The sequence below is a fragment of the Bos javanicus genome, chromosome X (genome assembly GCF_032452875.1).
Source record: "Bos javanicus breed banteng chromosome X, ARS-OSU_banteng_1.0, whole genome shotgun sequence".
Taxonomy (NCBI): domain Eukaryota; kingdom Metazoa; phylum Chordata; class Mammalia; order Artiodactyla; family Bovidae; genus Bos; species Bos javanicus.
In genome coordinates, this window is record NC_083897.1 from 138,103,312 (window position 1) to 138,126,031 (window position 22,720).

Sequence of the window (22,720 nt, forward strand, 5' to 3'; positions counted from 1 at the left end):
TTTACCGACTGAGCCACCAGGGAAGTCCATAACATTGCTCTCTTTTCAAATGGAAACTGTGTTTTCCAGTGGCCAGTTATGAGACTAGAAGCTTAATGTGTGTGTCAACATTTACATATAAATGCTCTTGTACACACTGCTGGAGACTAAGGTGGGGAGGAAGCAAGCCTGTTTCATCACATTACACACCTGCTCAGCTTGCATTATCTGAAACGAAGCCACCACGTAACTGCTGGAAAACGACTGCAAACTTTCGTTGTTGTCCAAAGACAGTAATGAGTACTATTCAATAAATGATGGCTTTTATAGTTGGACTTCAGTTATTGCAGAATGTACATACAGAATAGATTGGACAGAAAACAAGAAAATGTCAACAGTGGTTTCACCTTCTTTTCTTCCCCCACAGACTTATCTTCATTTTACTAAAGAGTATTTGCATGCATATTATCCTACAGTGAGAAAAACAGTCCCCCCAAAGGTAAGATTTTTCACTAATTTTATAGTTATATTTATTTACTTGGGAGCCCAATGGTCCAAAATTATAAACATAATCAAAGAACTATTCTTTCCTCACCAGAGTTCACATGCCCAGCAGTGGCATGCGTGCGTGCTAGCTTGCTTCAGCGTGTCCGAGTCTTTGCAACCCTATTACCTCAGCCCACCAGGCTCCTCTGTCCATGGGATTCTCCAGGCAAGAATGCTAGAGTGGGCGGCCCTGTTCTCCTCCAGGGGATCATCCCAACCCAGGGACTGAAACCACGTCTCTGACGTCTCCTGTACTGGCAGGCGGGTTCTTAACCACCAGTGCTGCCATCTGAATAAGAGAATGCAGTAACCTAGTAAGACTGCAGTCCTCAAAAGGATTTTCATGACCGGCAATGACATCCATGATACAGTGCTACGTGAAAAAAAAAAAGGAGGCTTCAAATGGAATGCGCATGTGCCTAAGTTTCAGTGTGTACACACACACAAGGCCTCCCCCAGTGGCTCAGTGGGTAAGCAATCTGCCCCCAACGCAGGAGACCCAGGTTCGATCCCTGGGTGGGGAAGATCCCGTGGAGAAAGAAATAGCAATCCACTCCAGTATTCTTGCCTAGAGAACTCCATGGACAGAGGAGCCTGGCAGGCTACAGTCCATGGGGTTGCAAATAGTCAGACACGATTAGCAACTAAACCACACAAACCACACACACACACACACGTACAAATAATAGATACCCTCTAAAATGTAAACAGTAAAATAAAATGCACCAGTCTCTCCAGGGCTGGGATGATGCTGGACTTAAATCCGTGTACGTGTGGCGTGCCTTTTCGGTATTCCCCTAATTTCCTCCTACGAACGTGAACTGCAGTCACATTCATTAGGATGTAATTAAAATCTGGCAGCGTCTTCAGAAATCAGTATGAGAACAACCCAGCTAAGGAGGAGAGAAATTGGCAGGGTTGAGACAGCAAGGAGAAGGGAGCCTCCTCGGGTTAGAAAAATAATGACACGCTTCACAGAAATCAAAAAACACCCCCAGGGTGAGGCCTTCAGAAAGGGGCCTTTCTGAGCCTATGTGCCGGCCCGGATTCGTTAGTGGCTGGTTGGTTAGCTTTGTTCCGACTCTCTGCACACAGGCACGAAGCATGGAGACGCGAGAGGACGGGACGTCCTGGCCCAGACGTGCGGCCAAGACCACGTGTCCCCCTCCCAAGCAGCCATGGGTCCCCGTCTCGAACCCTCTGAGCTGCACACCCTGCCCACCCCACACTTCTCTGCCCCATCAGGAAGCAGGTCCAGAGGGAAACCTTCCTAAAAAAGTTCACCCCGATGATAGCAAGCCACTGCTAAGTAAGGTCTGCGTGGCAGAGAGACAGACACACACGTAAGTCCGACAGCACCGTTATATTTTACAGCCTTCCGTCCACGAGGTGAAATGCAAGCTCAGGTGCCCAAGCTTTCGCAGCTAAGTGCCTCGGGAAATACGGACAGCTTCAATGTAAAAATGCCCTTTCCCTTCTTTGCTGGAGGACGTGGGTCTGCCAGCTAAGGCTTCCGATTAGTCCGTAAATTAATTTACAGACTTTAATTATCTGAGACCGAGGGGCTGGAATGACAGTCTCTGCACTAGGCCCTCTGACAAATCACAGGAATATACACAGGCTGGTTACGAAAGCTCTCAGACAATGTGATTTTCAGCCACATACGCAAGATTTATCTTGGCCTGGATGATTCCCTTTTCTGTGGTAGGTGGAGTCCTAAGTGAGGTCATCGACTCCTATAATGTGGTCTCCAGAGTTTTGAAAAAACAAACAAGCAAAAAACCCTGTGGCTTTGTCTGTAAATATAAAGGCAGGCGATGCTTTGCCCTCTGAGTCAGCCTGTGTCTCAAAAACCTTGGTGCTAAAATAGGGAGATATTGAGGGCAGGAGGAGAAGGGGGCGACAGAGGATGAGATGGCTGGATGGCATCACCGACTCAATGGACATGAGTCTGAGTAAACTCCGGGAGTCGGCGATAGACAGGGAGGCCTGGCGTGCTGCAGTCCATGGGGTCTGCAAAGAGCTGGACACGACTGAGCAACCGAACAACAACAACAAAAGTATACTGTGATGCTTCAGCTTTAAATGAGCATGGTGACCCATGCCTCTATTCTTGCCTGGGAGATCCCTCGGACAGAGGAGCCTGGTGGGATACAGTCCATGCGGTCTCAAAGAGTCGGACATGAGTGAGCACGCATGCACACACAAGAACCACACACCACATAAAAGAAAAATACTCAAAGCATCGTGAAGCCGAGTATCCCAAGAGTGCCCTCTGACACTGAAATCAGCAAGCGGAAGGCATTCAGTTTTGTCATCCGACGCTCGGCAGGTGAAATTCCCACAGCCAGAGGAGTGCGCAGATCAAAACACAGAAAGAAATTCTGATGCGAACAGGGAGGGGTCGTCCGTCTCGGTACTGTGGACACTCAGGACCACATGGATCTCTGTGACGGGTTCCCCGATGCCCTGGAGGATGATAAACAACATCCCTGGTCTCCACCCACTGGGTGTCAGGAGCAAACATCTTCCTCAAAGGTCTCCAGACATGATCAAATGTCCCCTGGGAAAGGCTGGTTCCAGACGTCCAGAGCCACACTGCCCATGGCAGGCCCTGTAATTCCTAAAGTCCATGAGCAGCTGCAGGCTGTTAGCCAAGCAACCACAACTTAGTAATAAAGTGTCAGTCACTTGACCGTGCCTGACTCTTTACGACCCCACGGACTGTAGCCCACCAGGTTCCTCTGTCCGTGTGGATTCTCCAGGCAAGGAGAATCATGTTCATGGAGTGCGGTTGCCATGCCCTCCTCCAGAGGAATCGTCCCAACCCCTGGATCGTACCCATGTCTCCTGCCCTGCAGTCGGATTCTTTATCATCTGAGCCAGCATGGAAACCACAATGTGGACGCTGTCTTAAGCTTGCCATGGACCTCGCAGAGCTGCATGTCAGAGGCCTTCAACTCGAAGGTCACGGTCAGAAGACGGAGAAATAAAATGGGTGTCTTTCTCAAGGTCAAGGCTGGCGCACTGCAGCCCACAGGCAGATTCACACGTCGCCCACCTTCCGTAAGACTTAGGAGGTATCCACGGTGTCTCTGTTTCTAAATGGCTGCAAGGAAAATCAAAACAATCCTATTTTGCCACCCCTGAAATTGCGATGACATTGGAATTCCAGCGCCCATCGGCGAAGTATTACTGATGTCACTCAGCCGCACTCGTTCATCTGTGTATGATCAGGAGCGGTTCTCACAGGGCAAAGGCAGAGGAAAGCAACGGAGACCCTGGGGCCCACAAAGCATCAGCTATCAACATCTACTCTCTGGCCCTTGATGGAAAACGTCTGCCAACCTCACTCCCCCGAAGATTCTCCCCTCTCTACATTAGAACACGCCCGTCTTGTCGTTTTCCAGCTGAAATTCCTGTCTGGGAACCTGAAGGTGATGCCCTAAGAATGTGGACGCTCCTCGGGCATAACCCACTGGTGGCTCTGAAATGAAGAGCCAAGAGGACACCATAGCCATCATCTGCTGTGTGTCCGTCACTTTCCGAGGCGGGACCTGCTGAAACTAGGCTAAGTCAAACGGGAACAGACCAAGGTCCGGCTGGTCAAAGCCATGGTTTTTCCAGTAGTCCTGTATGAATGGGAGAGTCGGACCATCAAGAAGGCTGAGCACCGAAGAATCGATGCTTTAGAACTGGGGAGCTGGAGAAGACTCTTGAGAGTCTCTTGGACTGCAAGGAGATCCAACCAGTCCATCCTAAGGGAGATCAGTCCTGGGTGTTCATTGGAAGGACTGATGGTGAAGCTGAAGCTCCAATCCTTTGGCCACATGACGTGAAGAGCTGACTCACTGGAAAAGACCCTGATGCTGGAAAGATTAAAGGCAGGAGGAGAAGGGGACGACAGAGGATGAGATGGTTGGATGGCATCACCGACTCAATGAACATGGGTTTGAGTAAACTCTGGGAGATGATGAAGAACAGGGAAGCCTGGCGTGCTGCAGTCCATGGGGTTGCAGAGAGTCACACACAACTTGGTGAATGAACAGCAACAGGAACAGACATGAGCCCTCACTTTCTGACACACAGCACCCAGAGCAGAGAGAAAGGGCTGTGATTTACAGATGACTCCCAAGCTCACGGTCACGGAGGCACCATGGGCACTGTGGTATGTGAGCAGCAATGCCTTTCCCCAGCATAATCCCAAATGAACATCCGCATGTCGAAATCGCACAGGGAATCATCAACGGCTACACAAATTTCCAGTCACCTGTGAAGCTAAACACCAATGCCCAACTCACAGCAGGAAGTCAACGTGTGCACTCAATTCAATTCACTCAAAGCTCATGAATACTCAAAGCCCTGAATACTGAATGCAGACTCAATCAAGACACAGATGAGCAACAGACCTCTCTCCCCTCTGACACTGAAACTATGACTCAACTGCGTTTTAAAAATACTGACTGATGGTGCAGCCACTTTGGAAAAGCTGGGATGATTCTTCCAAACGTTAAACAGAGTTACCATATGACTGAGCGATTCTCCTCTCAGGTATATACCCAAGAGAAAATGAAGGTACACATCCAGATAAAATTTATACACGAATGTTCACGGCAGCGCTCTTCTGAACAACTCAATAAAAGTAAACACAACTCAAATGTCCATCAGCTGATGCATGGATAAACGGCATACAGTGGTCCATCCATACAAATGGAATATTCTTTGGCCATTAAAAGACTCATGCCACAACCTGAACACCTGATGTCACAGACTCAATTAACCTTTTCTAATTTTTCATTTTTAAAAAAACCAAACTACCCCTTCCAGATAATTAAGTAAAATATTGAAATTCTAATACAGCTGGCCCTTGAACAAAATGGAGTTTGGGGAGAAAATCCCCTTATACCTACAGGGGGCCCTCCATATCCATGGTTCCTCATCTGTGGATTCACTCACGGACTGTGCACAGCGGTTAGGTATTTATTGGGGGGGGGGAGAGAAATTAACGTATAAGTGGGCCGGAGCAGTTCAAACCCATGGACCAACGGTACATATTTACCTTGCTACATGTTTGGTCTTAAACAAAAATACCACATAAGATTGTTCCTGTGGTTAAATTTGGGCCTATCATCTTACTTCTGATTCCTTCTTTTTAAAGCAGTACAGCAAAAAATCTTCCGCAAATTTCCATCTTTTATGTTTTTAAAATAACAAAACTTCTATCAGTGGTTTTTTTTTTTCCATTAAAACAAGTAAAGAACCAGAAAACACAAAAAAATAAAGGATAAAATCAAACTCTAAAATTCCATCTTCCAAAATATTAACAGTGCTTCTTCTTGATAGAGGGTGGAGAGGGGAACCATCAGCTTTAGGTTGAGACGTGGGCTTCAACTCTGGTTTTTCATTTTTTGGGGCGTCACAAGGCTTTCGGGATCATAGTTCCCTGACCAGGGATGGAACCCACGCCTCCTGTAATGGAAAGTGCAGGGTCCTAACCACTGGAACCACAAGGAACTCCCTGGGTTTCCATTCTTGATGTTTGTGCATCTATGATTGTTTGGTTTCTTCCTCTGGGTATACCTTATCATCTCACTAGATCTATCGATAGTAAGCTACATGTTTTTCTAATAACTTTTAAGGTTAAGTAGGAAATCAATTTGCAGATAGACACAGATCATATTAAGAAACTAACAAAGCAAAGAATTAAGATACAGGAGCCAAATAAGATACAGCCTCATGCCCTCAATTATAATCAATTTTGCTGCTTAATTTTAATTCATAATGGTGATGCAAGGGATTGATTTTAGAAGCTGTCATCTGCTCCAGAAAAGTTTAAAATAGCTGGTTCCATATTCAGCTTCATGTTCAGTACAGTACAGTCGTATCCAACTCTTTGCGACCCCATAGACTACAGCACGCCAGGCCTCCCTGTCCATCACCAACTCCCAGAGCTTGCTCAAACTCATGTCCATAGAGTCGGTGAGGCCATCCAACCATCTCATCCTCTGTTGTCCCCTTTTCCTCCTGCCTTCAATCTTTCCCAGCATCAGAGTCTTTCCCAATGAGTCAGTTCTTCAAATCAGGTGGCCAAAGTATTGGACTTTCAGCTTCAGCATCAGTCCTTCCAATGAATATTCGGGACTGATTTTCTTTAGGATGGACTGGTTTGATCTCCTTGCAGTCCAAGGGACTCTCAAAAGTCTTCTCCAACACCACAGTTCCAAAGCATCCATTCTTTGGTGCTCAGCTTTCTTTATGGTTCAACTCTCACATCCATACATGACTACTAGAAACACCATAGCTTTGACTAGACGGACCTTTGTTGGCAAAGTAATGTCTGTGCTTTTTAATATGCTGTCTAGGTTGGTCATAGCTTTTATCCCATGGAGCAAGCCTCTTTTAATTTCATGGCTGCAGTGACCATCTGCAGTGATTTTGGAGCCCAAGAAAATAAAGTCTCTCACTGTTTCCACTGTTTCCCCACCTATTTGCCATGAAGTGATGGGACCGGATGCTGTGACCTTCATTTTCTGAATGTTGAGTTTTAAGCCAACTTTTTCACTCTCCTCTTTCACTTTCATCAAGAGGCTCTTTAGTTCTTCACTTTCTGCCATAAGGGTGGTGTCATCTGTGTATCTAAGGTTATTAATATTTCTCCCAGCAATCTTGATTCTAGCTTCTGCTTCATCCAGCCTGGCATTTCGCATGATGTAATCTGCATATAAGTCAAATAAGCAGGGTGACAACATACAGCCTTGAGGTACTCGTTCCCAGTTTGGAACCAGTCCATTGTTCCATGTCCGGTTTTAAGTGTCCGCTTCTTGACCTGTATACAGATTTCTCAGGAGCCAGGTATGGTGGTCTGGTATTCCCATCTCTTTAAGAATTTCCCAAAATTCTTAGAAGGTAAAAAAGCCCAGTTCATCTTAAAGAATCAAGGAAGCAGCACATCATTATTTAATAATGCTTTGTCTATTACCTTCATGGAGAAGGAAATGGCAACCTACTCCAGTATTTGTGCCTGGAGAATCCCATGGACAGAGGAGCCTGGTGGGCTACAGTCCACTGGGTCGCAAAGAGTCAGACATGACTTGGCGATTAAACAACAATTACCTTGAACTTCAGCAAGAAGAAAGACCTCAGACATGTATCATTTTAAAACAGAAGGTGTTCAGTTTTGGCAAAATGCAGTTCTGTTTGAAACGAATTTCAGGCGGAGAACAAAGATCAAAGGCAGGGGTGTACCTTTAGGGTGACTTCATGTGTAGACCTCGGAACCAGTGGGCTCCCCAGCACCCGATCATAGGAACTGCCAAGTGTCTGCTGGGACCTGCCTGGCGAGAAACAAGGAGATTGAAAAAAAGGAAAACCACAACAACAATCAAAATGAACCTGAAAATTCTTTGGGAATTGTTCACCTTTGATCGCTCCTGTTCTTCTTTTCCTCTGTCATCTCAAACACGTTTTACTGTTTCATACCCTCTATCTTCAACTTTTACCCAAACTGTGCAGTTTTATTTGCAAAGTAAAAAGGGAAGTAATTAAAATCAGCCATCAGCATTATGGTACATGCAGAGCTTTACAAGGAAAACGTCTCAAAGTAAATAACATTGGTTAGAGTGCAGACAAGCATTCTGCTATCATTCAATGATAATGAACGCCCACTTGAAACATCTTTGTTTTAGGGAGTGTATCACATAAAATCAGTAAATTAAACCGTACACACCCTAGAGAGAAGAAAGATGCTTCACAGAAAGTTGATAAACAGCGCTTGGGCCAATGTTACCATCATCACGCCATGCAAGTTTGCGTGCAGACATGCACTCAGTTATGTGCTCATGCAAACAGGGAAACGTTAGAATCGTTTCTCCCCCCCTTCTTTTGGCTTCCTAAAATAAAGCAAAAGGAAGCACTGACTACCAGGTCTCAAGTTTTCCGCTGTTATTCTCCTACATTTCCATTTCAGAGCAGTTCTGTATTTACACAGATTTCTAAAGAAGCCAGAGGTATATCTCACAAGATAACCCTTCATATCACAAACTTGCTTTTTTCAGTCAACATAAATAGAAAGCAGTCAACCAGCATCTATTTAAGGATATGTACCTCCTTCCTTACAAAATGTCTTTGGTTGTGAGTGAGTCCAGGCTCCTACAGGGTTTAAATTATCCACACGTTCAAAAACTGAGGAAATTAAATGACTACCACTTTCTGTAAATTCTTGTTCAATAGTCTTAAGTGATATAAAAAGGTGCCAGGTTTAATGTAATTCAAATTCAGAAGCAGGGCTATGAATGAAGCTGTTTCTTATTAGTGAATTAATCAGAACCTCTTGAAACGTTTTTAAGGAAATTCAAGGAAATTATTCCCACTGAGCTATGTTTATAGTTATACTGTTCAAAGAAAGGAGATTAAAAAGATTCTATAAGCAGGTTCATAGGCTGTTAAGTTTCATTACACTATATTTTTAAAACATCATAAGGATATGTAAGATGAAAGTAATAGCCAAGAACAACTGAAAAAAAAATCTACCGCTGAAGGAAAATAAGATTTAAACAAAACTCTGCAGTTGTTTGAATAGACATTTAACGGCATTAGACTGAAGCAGGGACAAGGGAATATGGACTTTTCTTATAAAATAAAAATGCATTTCATTATGAAATAAATTCTGTAGTAGAGATGAAATAGGACAATACTCCTGAGAGTAACCTGACTCAGAAAGCAATTGACTATTTTCAGGACTGTGTTGTAAACCCAAAATAGCGTTCTGATGAGACTGCTAAATACCGTAAAGTATCAAAATATGAGCAGATGTCACCACAATAAGCCCCAAATTGCTTGAAAATTAAAACATTAAAATCCACAATAATTCAATTAGGCAATTAATATATAAACAGCTCTTATTACAAGCTGTTCAGGGGAAAAAAAAAGCTTCAGTATTTAGTATTTGGACCTATTCTTTGTCCAAAACAGATGGTAACTCACAAATTGAAGGTTATCTTTGATATAAGTTGTTAAATTCAATAAGAGTAATTAACATCATCTGTGTGTTAGAAACACACAAAACATGTGAAATATGACTTTGGTTAATGACATTCTGGTTATGCAACATGACAAATTAATTAGTTTACTGCTAAAAATAAGAAGTTAAAGTGAGAAATCTGACCTTCCAATACCTTGTCATTCGTGATTTTCCCATTACGAACAACCAGAGAGAACCACTACCCATAAGCCGTGCTGGCAAGAATTCATGGGACTGAAAAATATTTGTGGGACATGCAAATGATTTTAACAAATGCAATATATTCCTTAATTCTCAAAGGTAAACACACAACGAAAGTGACGTGAGTCCCTCAGTCACGTCCGATTCTTTGTGACCCCACAGACTGCAGCCTGCCAAGCTCCTCTGTCCATGGAATTCTCCAGGTAAGAAACCTGCAGTGGGTTGCCATTCCCTTCTCCAGGGGATCTTCCCAACCCAGGGACTGAACCCGGGTCTCCTGCATGGTAGACAGATTCTTTACCGACTGAGCCAAGTAACCCGTAATAAGAATATGGAAGCATCGTGGCACGTCCACAGTGATAACACAGGTGCTTTCAACCAGGGGTGGTGTGTCCTCTGCCCCAGGGCACTCTAGGATATTAGGCAATGTCTGGAACCATTTTTCAGTGTCACAACTGGAGGAGGGACACGACTGGCATAGCATTAAGCATCTACAACTCACAGAACAGTCTTCCACACAGTAGACAGATCAGGCCCCCAAATGCTACTAATACCCAGAAACTATATTTTAATGGGACAGACTTTAGTGTTACGTAGGTTAGACTAGGGAAACAGAGTTTAAGATGGTAGTCAGAGGAAGGGACAACTAGAAGGACCACGTGCTGGGCAGACAAAGGAAAGGAAAAAGCCCATGAAAAGGAAAACCTGAGGCCTGGAACAAGAACCTCTGGAGGGGGAAGAGGCCTAACACACCCCTTTCCCTAATTGGCTTGACCATACACCCTAATTGCATTCCCTTCCCTGATTGGTTGCAGATACAAGCCCTATTTTGCAAAGGGAAATAGCCAACGGAGCCCGAGGAACCGCCAAGGGGAAGAGAAAAATGTATACAAAGGGAAACCTAAAAATGACACCAGACCACTCCCATGGGTGTGGGTCCACTCTCCTGTCTCAAGACTGTCCTGCGTGTGGCTTGCTTAATAAATCCTGCCTGCTTGAGCTGTGTCGGTCTGTCGTTTTAATTCTTTCCTACAAAGAGACAAGAATGGAGGGGGAAAAACCTACTTGCCAGTAGACTAAGTAGACACTTTTCTTCGTGACTTCTGCCTTATTCGTACGGTGCCATATTAGAAGTACACATGGGCTTTCGATTCAGAAAGGAACACCCAGGGGACACTTTAGCATAGACTATCACAATCTAAAACGGGTTACCGAGGTCAATCACGGATTCTGTATAGAGAAAATGGTTCACTAAGAGACACAAAAGCATCAGATACCCAACTGCAAAATAGTTCAAGGCATTCAGTGGATTAAGAGCATGGGAATAACAATGAATTCTGATAAGTGGGGGCTTCCGTTGCAGGGGGCACATTTCCTGGTAAGGGGACTAGGACCCCATATGCTTCAAAGCATAGCCAAAAAAAAAAAAAAAAGAATTCTGATAAAGAAAAAATATTTAAGAGCAATGAAGCAAAATAATAACTATTACAGAGAGAAAGTCTCTGGAAAAATAGGAATACCAGAACATTCAAGGTTCAGCAGATAATCCCATCACTTAATGAGGTACAAATGAAAGCAAGAAGAAACTGCATCGTTCATTTGAAAGAAGAATATCCATGTTTGCAAAAAAAAGAGAAATGGCTTTAACAAAATTGAAATTTGAGTGGAAGGGCTTGAAAATCAAGTATAAAAGATTATAAGAGAGGAAATTTATAGGCTTATCCTTTTATGTAAATACATGTAACATGTAAACGTCTTCTATAATAAAGAGAGTCCTGAAAAAAGTTTAGCAGATGTTGAAAATTTCTGATGCTTTGTAATGAATACTTGGAAGTCCATTATTCTCTTCATTTCTTAGTATGTTTGAAATCTGCCAGAGTAAAATGTTTTTTTTTTTTTAATTCACATAAAAAGATCTGTGAACTTACTGATTTGCCCTTGTTACTTATGAGGCTGTAAGCTACTTTGAAAGCAAGAACAATGCCTTCTACCATCTCTTTATACTTCACTGTGGCTAAAAGACTACCTTACATTCAGGGATAAACAGCTCATCAGGGTCTGTTGAAATGTTAAAAACTAAATGTCTTTTTTGGGGGGAGCTATGGAAAATGCCATGGATGGAGGAGCCTGATGGGCTGCAGTCCATGAGGTCGCTAAGAGTCGGACATGACTGAGCAACTTCACTTTCACTTTTCACTTTCATGCATTGGAGAAGAAAATGGCAACCCACTCCAGTGTTCTTGACTGGAGAATCCCAGGGACGGGGAGCCTGGTGGCTGCCATCTACGGGGTTGCACAGAGTCGGACACGACTGAAGAGATTTAGCAGCAGCAGCAGCAGATACAGTTAAGTGTCTTCTAGCTCTGAGATTCCATGGTATCAAGTTTCAATTTATCTGCTTATGCTTAACTCTTAACTCACCAAGATATCAAAAATCACCTGGCCAGGTGATCAAGTCACATGTTAAGTCTTTCCCAAAGCACAAGTGAAGAGATTCCAAGTTTGGCTTGTTTTTTGCAATCACAAACCAGCAAATTAAAGAGAGAAGGAAGCAACCTTTACAACACTGTCAGGGGTCTAACACCCTGATTTCAAGCAGTCTGTTTTGTCTGAGTTCCCTCCAATAGTCACTTAAACGTCCATAATTAATGAGAAAGTAGAAAAGAGCCTCCCAGAGGAAAGGGCCAGGGAACTGGAGCTTTGAGAAAAGACTAACATGTGAGTTGATGACTGCTGCACTGGAAAACCAAGAGGAAAGCGGAAGTGAACTCACAAGATTTTTTGCACAAGTAAAGGAAACCGTAAACGAAACAAAAAGAAAACCTACAGGCTGGGTTGCAATTCAACAGGACTCCGTTTCCAAAACACACGAATAGCTCATACAACTCAGTAACAGAAAACCAAACAACTCCATCAAAAAAACTGGCAGAAGAGCAAAGTAGATACTCCTCCAAAGAAGAGATACAGATAGCCAATGAGCACCTGAGAAGATGCTCGATGTTGCTCATCACTGGACAAATTCAAATCAAAACTACAATGATGCATCACCTCACACAGGTCCGCATGGCCATCATCAAGAAGTCTACAGATAATAGATGCTGGAGAGGGTGTGCAGAAAAGGGAACTCTCGTACGCTGTTGGCAGAAATGCATTTGGTATGGCCCCTATGAAGAATGGTAAGGAGGCCCCTTAAAAAAACTCAAAGTACAATTACCATAGGATTCAGCAATCCCACTCCTGGTTATGCCGCTGCTGCTGCTAAGTCGTTTCAGGCGTGTCCAACTCGGTGTGACCCCACAGATGGCAGCCTGGGTATATATCTAGAGAAAACCCTAATTCTAAGAGATACATGCACCCAAATATTCATAGAAGCACTTTGCACAATAGCTAGGACGGGGAAGCAGCCTACATATTCAGCAACAGATGAAATGCTAAAGGTGTGGGATGTTGTGTTTAGTCGATAAATTGTGTCCGACTCTTCTGTGACCCTATGGACTGTAGCCCACCAGGCTCCTTTGTCCATGGGATTCTCCAAGCAAGAAGACTTGAGTGCGCTGCCATTTCCTCCTGCAAGGGATCGTTCTGGCCCGGGGATCAAATCCATGTCACCAGCATTTGCAGGTGGCTTCTTTACCAATGAGCCACCTGGGAAGCCCCTGAGGTGTGGTGTGTGTATATATGTGTGTGTGTGTGTGTGTGTGTGTGTGTGTGTGTGTGTGTCTCAGTTTTATCTCACTCTTTGTAACCCCGTACACTGGGGTAGCCTGCCAGGCTCCTCTGTCCATGGGATTCTCCAGGCAAGAATACGATAGTGGGTTGCCATGCCCTTCTCCAATATATCTATATCCATATCCATCTATACATATATATACACATATACATACATATAATGGAATATTACTCAGACATAAAAAAGGATGAAATAATACTATTTTCAACAACATGAATGGACCTAGAGGTTATTGTATGAAGTCAGACAAAGGCAAACTCATCACTTATATGTGGAACCTAAAATATGACACAAACGAGCTTAGTTACAAACCAGAAAGAGACTCATAGACATAGAAAACAGATTTATGGTTACCAAGGGAGATTGGGGAGGGGATAAGCTAGGACTTTAGGACTGGCAGACACATGCTACTATACATAAATCAGATAAAAAACAAGGTCTTTCCGTGAAGTACAGGGAACTACAGTTAATATCATATAATAAGCTATAATGAAAAAGAAACTAACCACAAAAATGGTTTATACATAGCTGCATCTACTGTGGATCTGTTCTAAGTGCCTTGAAGTTATGTAATCCTGCTAATAAATAATGACAGAATCCTTCCTACCAGAATGTCACATTTCCAACGAGGATCCCAGGTACCCCCACGAGCGTCAGACCAGGGGTTCACACACAGCAAGTCATGACTTTCTTGTCATGATGCCTTCCTGGCTCCAAGCTGCAGGCAGCAGAAATTTTGTGAATTGCTGTCCTTCTCTAAGGGCTTCCCTGGTAGATCAGCTGGTAAAAAATCCACCTGCGATGCGGGAGACCTGGGTCCAATTCCTGGGTTGGGAAGACCCCCTGGAGAAGGGAACGGCTACCCACTTCAGTATTCTGCCCTGGAGAATTGCACAGACTGTATAGTCCATGGGGTTGCAAAGAGTCGGACATAACTGATTGACTTTCACTTTCACTTTCCTTCTCTAGCTTGTCTGTGTACCTAGGTATTCACCTAGAAAATGACACGCCATGCTCAGGATATAACTTTCCCAAACTTTAACTTTTCTGACACATGCTGAGATGTTCCTGACGACTTCCTGACAGATCTTGAATACACCAGTTGCTAGACATTCTAATAAAGAGGTTCTCCTGCTGGAAGACTATAGATTCCCCAGAAGAAATATGAAACCAACGTGCATTTCTCTAGACTCTGGAAGGCTGCAAGCTAAAGATGGCAGCGCTTGACAAAAATGAATGCAAGTCTGCCAAGATGGTAATGACTTACAAAAATAAACTTGACTTTTAACATCATAATAGTGGCAAGAAGTAGGGCAGTTCTACACGCGCCTTTACCCACTGGGAATTAAAATCAGGCCATGATCCTCACGTCTCTTTTCACTCACCGAACTAGGAACACAGGTACCGTGAGGTGAGAGGTCATGGTGCATTAAGCGGTTCCTCATCTCCTATCATCACATTCCTCTTTGAAAACCATTCATTTATGGGATGCTCTTTATTTAGATGGATTAGTTATTTTTTGTCACTATACTAAAAGGGTACCCAATTCTCTTTATACGTAAACTGGCAGACAAGAATAAAGGGATCTGTTCTCTGTTAAGAGTTCTATTTATGACACACACACAAAGATTCTGGGTTGTTTTGTTCATGATAAACACTAATTACGTGCATGAATTTCAAGGGGAAGAAAAGGGAAGGAAGGAAGAGGAAGGAAGGATTGGGAAGGAAGGGGAAGGAAGGAAGGGGAACGAAGGAAGAGGGAAGGAAGGGGAAGGAAGGAAAAGGAAGGAAGGGGAAGAAATTGGAAGGAAGGAAGAGGGAAGGAAGGGGAAGGAAGGAAAGGGAAGGAATTCGAAGGAGAGAAGGGGAAGGAAGGAAGAGGGAAGGAAGGAAGAGGGAAGGAAGGGGAAGGAATGTGAAGGAAGGAAGGGGAAGGAAGGAAGGGGGACGAAGGGGAAGGAACTGAAAGGAAGGAAGGGGAAGGAAGGAAGAGGGAAGGAAGGGGAAGGAAGGAAAGGGAAGGAATTCGAAGGAAGGAAGGGGAAGGGAGGAAGAGGAAGGAAGGGGAAGGAAGGAAGAGGAAGGGGAAGGAATTGGAAGGAAGGAAGGGGAAGGAAGGGGGAAAAAGGGGAAGGAATTGGAAGGCGGGAAGAGGAAGGAAGGAAGAGGGAAGGAAGGGGAAGGAAGGAAGGGGAAGGAAGGAAGAAAGGGGAAGGAAGGGAGAGGAAGGAAGGGGAAGGAAGGAAGAGGAAGGAAGGGGAAGGAAGGAAGAGGAAGGAAGGGGAAGGAAGGAAGGAAGGGGAAGGAAGGGGAAGGGAGGAAGAGGAAGGAAGGGGAAGAAAGAGGGAGGAAGGGGAAGGAAAGAAGAGGGAAGGAAGGAAGGGGAAGGAAGGAAGAGGAAGGAAGGGGAAGGAAGGAAGAGGAAGGAAGGGGAAGGAAGGAAGGAAGGGGAAGGAAGGAAGAAAGGGGAAGGAAGAGAGAGGAAGGAAGGGGAAGGAAGGAAGAAAGGGGAAGGAAGGGAGAGGGAGGAAGGGGAAGGAAGGAAGGGGAAGGAAGGAAGGGGAAGGAAGGAAGAAAGGGGAAGGAAGGGAGAGGAAGGAAGGGGAAGGAAGGAAGAGGGAAGGAAGGAGGGGAAGGAAGGGAGAGGAAGGAAGGGAAAGGAAGGAAGAGGAAGGAAGGAAGGGGAAGGAAGGGAGAGGAAGGAAGGGGAAGGAAGGAAGAGGGAAGGAAGGAAGGGGAAGGAAGGGAGAGGAAGGAAGGGGAAGGAAGGAAGAGGAAGGAAGGGGAAGGAAGGAAGGAAGGGGAAGGAAGGGAGAGGAAGGAAGGGAAAGGAAGGAAGAGGGAAGGAAGGAAGGGGAAGGAAGGGAGAGGAAGGAAGGGGAAGGAAGGAAGAGGGAAGGAAGGAAGGGGAAGGAAGGGAGAGGAAGGAAGGGGAAGGAAGGAAGAGGAAGGAAGGGGAAGGAAGGAAGGAAGGGGAAGGAAGGGAGAGGAAGGAAGGGGAAGGAAGGAAGGGGAAGGAAGGAAGAAAGGGGAAGGAAGGGAGAGGAAGGAAGGGGAAGGAAGGAAGGGGGAGGAAGGGGAAGGAAGGAAGAGGAAGGAAGGGGAAGGAAGGAAGGGGGAGGAAGGGGAAGGAAGGAAGAGGAAGGAAGGGGAAGGAAGGAAGAAAGGGGAAGGAAGGGAGAGGAAGGAAGGGAAGGAAGAGGGAAGGAAGGAAGGGAAGGAAGGGAGAGGAAGGAAGGGAAAGGAAGGAAGAGGAAGGAAGGGGAAGGAAGGAAGAAAGGGGAAGGAAGGGAGAGGAAGGAAGGGGAAGGAAGAGGAAGGAAGGGGGAGGAAGGAACAGGAAGGAATTGGAAGGAAGGAAGGGGAAGGAAAGGGAAGGAAGGAAGAGGAAGGAAGGGGAAGGAAGAGGAAGGAAGGGGAAGGAAGAGGAAGGAAGGGGAAGGAAGAGGAAGGAAGGGGATGGAAGGGGGAGGAAGGGAGAGGAAGGAAGGGGAAGGAAGAAAGAGGGAGGAAGGGGAAGGAAGGAAGAGGAAGGAAGGGGAAGGAAGGAAGAGGAAGGAAGGGGAAGGAAGGAAGAGAGAGGAAGGAAGGGGAAGGAAGGGAGAGGAAGGAAGGGGAAGGAAGGGGAAGGGAGGAAGAGGAAGGAAGGGGAAGAAAGAGGGAGGAAGGGGAAGGAAGGAAGAGGGAAGGAAGGAAGGGAAGGAAGGGAGAGGAAGGAAGGGAAGGAAGGAAGAGGAAGGAAGGGAAGGAAGGAAGGGGAGGAAGGGAAGGAAGGAAGAGGAAGGAAGGGGAAGGAAGAGGAAGGAAGGGGAAGGAAGGGGGAGGAAGGGAGAGGAAGGAAGGGGAAGGAAGGGGAAGGGAGGGGAAGGAAGAGGATGGAAGGGGAAGGAAGAGGAAGGAAGGAGAAGGAAGGAAGGGGAAGGGAGGGAGAGGAAGGGAGGAAGAGGAAGGAAGGGGAAGGAAGGAAGACGAAGGAAGGGGATGAAGGAAGGGGAAGGAAGGGAGCAAGGGGGAGGAAGGGCAAAGCTTGGTGTTTTGAACCCTCGATTAAAAGGCCCAGGCATTTCAACAAAGGCACCCTAGTACACACGAGTGCATCTCACACGCAGAGAGAGCAGGAGTAACGCTGCAGGGTCCTTCACAGGGAACGCACTTGTATGTCTCTATTATTTCTCTAACTAGGCTACTCTGCTGACAATCCTCCCCTTTTCTGAAACCGAGTTTAAAAATCGGGAGATAGTCAGGATATGACGACCGAAGAGGGAAAAGTTCTAGACTGGTAAAGCAGGGGTGAGCACACTTTCTCTGCAGGAATCTTGGATCCTTGACACCCAAACTGAGTCTGCTACAACTGCTCACGTCTGCTTTGGCTCTAAAACAGCTGCAGACGGTACATAAATGGGTGTTGGATGTGCTTCAACACAATTAAAAAACAATAGATTGCAGGTGGGGTTGGCCTATAGGCAGGAGTCTGCCGATCCCTGCCTGAGGGCAGTATCAGTGAAAGGCATTCAGTCGTCTCTGACTCTTTGCGACCCCATGGACTACACAGTCCATGAGATTCTCCAGGCCAGAATACTGGAGTGGGTAGCCTTTCCCTTCTCCAGAGGATCTTCCCAAACCAGGGATCGAACCCAGGTCTCCCACATTGCAGGCGAATTCTTTACCAGCTGAGTCACAAGGGAAGCCCAAGAATACTGGAGTGGATAGCCTTTCCCTTCTCCAGCGGATCTTCCCGACCCAGGAATCGAACCAGGGTCTCCTGAATTGCAGGCAGATTCTTCACCCACTGAGCTGTCAGGGAAGCCCAAGGCAATATCATGCTCATTTTATTAAGGTGTGTACTCCAAACTTCTTGTGTGCATGTGCGCAGAGTCACTTCACTTGGGTCTGACTCTTTGCGACCCCATGGACTGTAGCCCACCAGGCTCCTCCATCCATGGGATTCTCCAGGCAAGAACACTGCAGTGGGTTGCCATGCCCTCCTCCAGGGGATCTTCCCGACCTGGGGATTGAACCCACGTCTCTTATGTCTCCTGCACTGGCAGATGGGTTCTTTATGTCCCCTGGGAAGACGACCCATATTACATTAAAATAGACAACCTTCTAATATCCTCAGGGTGACTTCAGACAATTAACATATGACAGAAATGGTCTATTCAAGAAGTAAAACAAGTCTCTGCCTTGTTTCTGGGAATGACCACAGTGGAGGGGGTGCAGTTGGAGTGAGGGGTGGATTTCAGCCCAGGTTCTTGGTCTCTGGGACACACACACACACATACACACACACACATGTACACCTGCCATGGGAGCTTTCATGACACTAGCTCAAATGCCATTCTAGGTTAAGATGATGCTCTCAGAACCCAAGTGCAAAGTCTCATGAAACTTTTCAGTTCTTTCACGGATCGCATAAGCGTGAAACTGAACAGAATAAATCTCATCAGTGTGGAGATGACATCTCTTTTTTTTTCCCCTCCCTCGTTAAACATGATTTTTAACAGGTTTCGTTTTTAGACTAGTTTTAGATTTCCAGCCCAAGTACACAGATTTCCTGTATGCCATTTGCCCCTACACAGGCTCAATTTCCCTCCTTATCTAGGTCCCCCACCAGAGGGTCCATCTGTTACAACTGATGAACCCACACTGAGATTATCACCTGAAGCCCATAGTTTATATCAGGCTGTGGCACCTTCTATGGGTTTTGACAAAAGACATAAACACACCTGAGCCCCCCCGGTGGCGCTCGTTGTAAAGAACCTTCGCCCTTCAATGCAGGAGACGTGAGAGACGCAGGTTCGATCCCTGGGCCAGGAAGATCCCCCGGAGAAGGGCATGGCAACCCACTGCAGTGTTCTTGCCTGGAGAAGCCCATGGACAGAGGAGCCTGTTGGGCTACAGTCCATGGGGTCGCAAGGAGTCGGGCAGGACTGAACGACTTTCACTCACTCACTCAAGAAAACCGAGGCTTAGCTGACTGATGGGGTCGCAAGAAGTCGGACATGACTGAAGGGACTTAGTACGCACACACGCATAAAGACACGTGTCCACCACTAAACCACCATCAAGAATACTTCCACTGTCCTAAAAGTTCTCCGTGCTCCAGGGGCTCATCTCAGCACTGAAGATGGTGCTGCAAAGAGTCAGACACAACTGAGTGATTGAACTGAACTAATATTCCACTGTCTAGATGCAACACTCAAATATTTATCCACTCACGTATAAAAGGACATCATGGTTTCTCCCAAGGTTTGGCAATGAGGAATCAAAGCTCTATAAACATACGCGTGCAGGTTTTTTCCTTTGAGTACATTAAAATTAAATGCCATTAAAATGATATAAGTAAGGACTTGCCTGGTGGTCCAGTGGCTAAGTCTCCACGCTCACACTGCAGGGGCCTGGGCTCGATCCCGGGTCAAGGAATTAGATCCAACATGTGCAACTAAAGGTTCTGGATGATGCAGTGAAGCCTAAAGACCCACACAGTTTTGCACTAAGACCTGAGAAGCCAAATAAATCAACATACTTTTTAAAGAATTATCTAATTAACAGATGTTCATGGGAAAGCTTTTAAGAGGTTCTCAATTGTGGGCAACTGTGTCCCCGTAGGGTCATCAGTCAATGTCCAGAGATATTCCTCAGTGTCACAACTCCGGGGAGGGTCTCTGGCATGCAAGGGGTAGAGGTCGGACAAGACGTTCCCACGTGAGAAAGGATTCTTGGGCCCCCAATGTACTAGTGCTGAGGCTGAGAAACTCTGCTGCTGCTGTTCAGCCACTCAGTCGTGTCAGACCCTTTGCGACCCTGTGGACTGTAGCCTGCCAGGCTCCTCTGTCCGTGGGATTCTCCAGGCAAGAATACTGGAGTGGGTTGCCACGCCTTCCTCCAGGGGATCTTCCTGAGCTGGGGATCGAACCCATGTCTCTTACGTCTCCTGCATTGCCAGGCGGGTTCTTTACCACTAGCGCCACCAGGGAAGCCCTGAGAAGCCCTGGTATGAGGATAAAATGCTAACTCTCCCTAGGTCCACTCCGTCTCACCTCGCAGAGACTGCCCCTATTTCCCAGCTCCCCCTACAGTCCTGCAAGTGCCCACCATGTGGTACTCTTCCTTTTAACACAAACGTGATCTGCTAACTATCATCCCTGAATCTGAGTCATTAGAGGTGCGTGTCACTGGTTTTCATCATGAAAACCTTTCAACAGCAAGGCTGCTCAGTACCTGCCTACATCAAATAACTCGTTGTCCACCTGTTCTCGTAGAAAGTGTACATTTTATCAAGTCCCTCTAGGTCCATGATATGACTTAACCATCACAACAATCCTTTTATTATTCCCACTGTCTAGCTGTAAAAGGCCAAGTTCTAGAGAGTTTAAATGAACAGAACGGTCCAGACTGGTTTCACAGCTAGGAAATGGTCAAATTTGTTTGTTGTTCCTCAGTTGCTCAGTTGTGTCCGATTCTTTGCGACCCCATGGGCTGCAGCACTCCAGGCCTCCCTGTCCATCAGCAACTCCCAGAGCTTACTCAAACTCATGTCCATTGAGTTGGTGATGCCTTCCAACCATCTCATCCTCTGTTGCCCCCTCCTCCTCTTGCCCTCAATCTTTCCCAGCATCAGGATATTTTCAAATGAGTTGGCTCTTTGCATCAGGTGGCCAAATTACTGGAGCTTCAGCATCACTCCTTCCAATGAATACTCAGAGATGATTTCCTTTAGGATGGACTGGTTGGATCTCCTTGCAGTCCAAGGGACTCTCAAGAGTCTTCTCCAACACCACAGTTCAAAAGCAGCCATTCTTTGGCGCTCAGCTTTATGGTCTAAATCTCACACCCATACATGACTACTGGAAAAATCATAGCTTTGACTAGATGGACCTTTGTTGGCAAAGTGATGTTTTTGCTTTTTAATGTTCTGTCTAGGCTGGTCATAGCTTTTCTTCCAACGAGCAAGCGTTTTTTCATTTCATGGCTGCAGTCACCATCTGCAGTGATTTTGGAGCCCAAGAAAATAAAGTCTGTCACTGTTTCCATTGTTTCTCCATCTATTTGCCATGCAGTGATGGGACTGGAAGCCATGACCTTAGTTTTTTGAATGTTGATTTTTAAGCCAGCTTTTCCACTGTCCTCTTTCACTTTCATCAAGGGGCTCTTTAGTTCCTCTTCACTTGCTAACATAAGGGTGGTGTCATCTGCATATCTGAGGTTATTGATATTTCTCCCGGCAATCTTGATTCCAGCTTGTGCTTCGCCCAGCCCAGCGTTTCTCATGATGTACTCTGCATGTAAGTTAAATATGCAGGGTGACAATTTATAGCCTTGATGTGTTCAACTCTCCCAATTTGGAACCAGTCCGTTGTTTCAAGTTCTGTTCAACTTGTCCGGTTCTTGACCTGCATACAGATTTCTCAGGAGGCAGGTAAGGTGTTCTGGTATTTCGATCACTTTAAGAATTTTCCATAGTTTGTTGTGATCCACACAGTCAAAGGCTTCAGTGTGGTCAATGAAACAAAAGTAGACGTTTTCCTGGAATTATCTTGCTTTTTCTATTATCCAACAGATATTGGCAATTTGATCTCACACTCCTGAGCTGATCTGAAATGTATTCAGTCATTTGCACTGTGTATGTGTGTGTTAGTCGCTTAGTTGTTTCCAACTCTTTGCGACCCCGTGGACTATAGCTCACCAGGCTCCTCTACCCATGGGATTCTCCAGGCAAGAATACTGGAGTGGGTAGCCATTCCCTTCTCCAGGGAATCTAGACGACTCAGGGATCGAACCGGGGTCTCCTGTACTGCAGGCAGATTCTTCACCACCTGAGTCACCAGGGAAGCCCTCGTTTGCACTTTATGTACAAGCAACTACGCTCTATTCAGTTTTGGATTTTCTGTGATTTTTTTTTTTTTTCCTTCACCGGACCGCCTTCCAGGTTTCCGCAGTTAGCCTTGACATCTAGAAGATGAAAGCCAGAACGGGAGTGAGTCATCCTGGGGCTTTGCATTCCATTCACGTGCGCATCTCTCCCATGGCGTCAAACTCAGATCAACAGCGAATGTCTTATTTATAGCGATGGTTTATTTATAGATGAGCAGGATGACCAAGAGCACCCTTATGCCTCCAAGAAAGCAGCAGCGTGTGCAGCTGGACGAGGAAACCAAGTGCGGGAAAAGGCAGTTCCTTCCTGATTCATGGAATGCAGTTCTTTGGAGATAAAACACACCCTATTTGTCATTAAAATTCTTTGT

The 22,720-nt window shown here is 45.7% G+C and overlaps 1 protein-coding gene and 1 long non-coding RNA gene across 8 annotated transcripts in view; one reads left to right on the forward strand and one right to left on the reverse strand.

Annotated features, from left to right (window-relative positions):
* TBL1X (transducin beta like 1 X-linked) overlaps positions 1-22,720 on the reverse strand; it is a 244,282-nt gene that overhangs the window by 61,614 nt on the left and 159,948 nt on the right. For 5 of the 7 annotated variants that reach the window (XM_061408188.1, XM_061408190.1, XM_061408184.1 and 2 more), the window contains one exon: positions 7,771-7,859. The exons of 1 other annotated variant lie outside the window; for it this stretch is intronic. The gene's annotated coding sequence lies outside the window, so the exon portion shown is untranslated. The remainder of the gene's footprint in view (positions 1-7,770; positions 7,860-22,720) is intronic. One more of the 7 variants, XM_061408187.1, reaches the window with a different exon arrangement.
* Positions 7,855-10,744, forward strand: LOC133242140 (uncharacterized). The gene is made up of 2 exons (XR_009734777.1): positions 7,855-9,948; positions 10,561-10,744. It is a non-coding gene; the product is annotated as an uncharacterized LOC133242140 (long non-coding RNA).